This window comes from Chrysochloris asiatica, unplaced genomic scaffold (genome assembly GCF_000296735.1).
Source record: "Chrysochloris asiatica unplaced genomic scaffold, ChrAsi1.0 scaffold00153, whole genome shotgun sequence".
NCBI classification, from domain to species: domain Eukaryota; kingdom Metazoa; phylum Chordata; class Mammalia; order Afrosoricida; family Chrysochloridae; genus Chrysochloris; species Chrysochloris asiatica.
Genome location: NW_006408671.1, coordinates 1,480,210 through 1,481,448, shown reverse-complemented (window position 1 = coordinate 1,481,448; position 1,239 = coordinate 1,480,210). Strand labels below are relative to the sequence as shown.

Genomic DNA, 1,239 nt, shown 5'->3' with positions numbered 1-1,239 from the left:
GTTAGTGGGTAAATTTGAAAAATAGTTGTATTAACTTATTTTCCACAAGCATACGGATGCTATCTTATTATAGACAGCATTGTACTTCAATAAAAACTTGACATTTTAATGCACACTTTTTTTTTTCTTTCAAAGTTTTATTTAAATGCAAACATTCAGGATGAATTTTAAGTCTGATTGAAAGCAGCCACATCCATGGACTGCACATAGTCTTCAAAAGCAATTATCTGTTCCTACAGCATACCTGTGCCAAATTTATCATCTTTGGCCATACACTGTATTTGAAGTTTTTAAATTATGTATCCCAATGGAATGAGCTTAGAAGAGTCCCAGATCGAGCAGTCTGCTTGAATGCTTCTAACACATTCTTCCAACTTGGCCATGTCTGTCTCATCATCCCAAGGTTGCACATCAAGTAAGATGAAAGACATGGTAACAAACCCAGGCTTTCTGGCTTTCTTTAACACATACTGTACAACGTGACCTTCTATTAGTCTCTTTGCCTCTTCGTTTTTCCTCTCTTCATCAGATCCAAAGAGATCTATGCCATCATCATCCTTATTGTCTGCAGTTCCATTTCCTGTGGTGTCTTCCACATTAGTGGGCCCATATTTGCCCAAATATTTCTTCACCCCTGGAAAACTGGCCTTTTCATTTTCATAAGACTTGATGTGGAGTGCTGGTGTGGTGCTGTGGGTTGATGTGCCAGACTGCAAAGCCATTTGAACTACAAAGTTGGTGGTTCAAACTTATCAGCCATTCCTCGGAAACTGTATACAGGGTCACTGTGGGTCAGAACCGAGTCAATGGCACTTAACAACAACAAGACTTGATGTTAGTATAAGAACATAGGTCATGACACACGTTGGCAGGTGGTGGGCCCGAGATTTCTTTAAATGTTGGCACGTCTGCTTGTGATGGCATATACCCTTTGACATAACTCTTGTCAGCCAAGTAAGCATTGAGCAGCTGGAGGTCAGCAAGAATTTTCAGGTCTATGAATCCATGGTGTCAGGAGCTGGGTAACAGCAGATGAGAAAGGACCACAGGCAAATCAATACACAAAATTAATAAAGTAATTATTGAACACACAAAATATTCAAATAGCAAATGACTTTTTCAAATGTAGGGAAGCATACTAAATATGGACATCACTATATGGAAAATAAAGAAACCAAATTGACTATATCTAGGGACAGAGACAGTGGAAAAGCTGTATCATCAGCCAAAACAAGGTCA

The 1,239-nt window shown here is 39.0% G+C and overlaps 1 pseudogene; it reads right to left on the bottom strand.

Moving 5' to 3' along the window:
- Positions 1 to 167: 167 nt before the first annotated feature.
- Positions 168 to 999, bottom strand: LOC102823626 (annotated as a pseudogene).
- Positions 1,000 to 1,239: the final 240 nt, after the last annotated feature.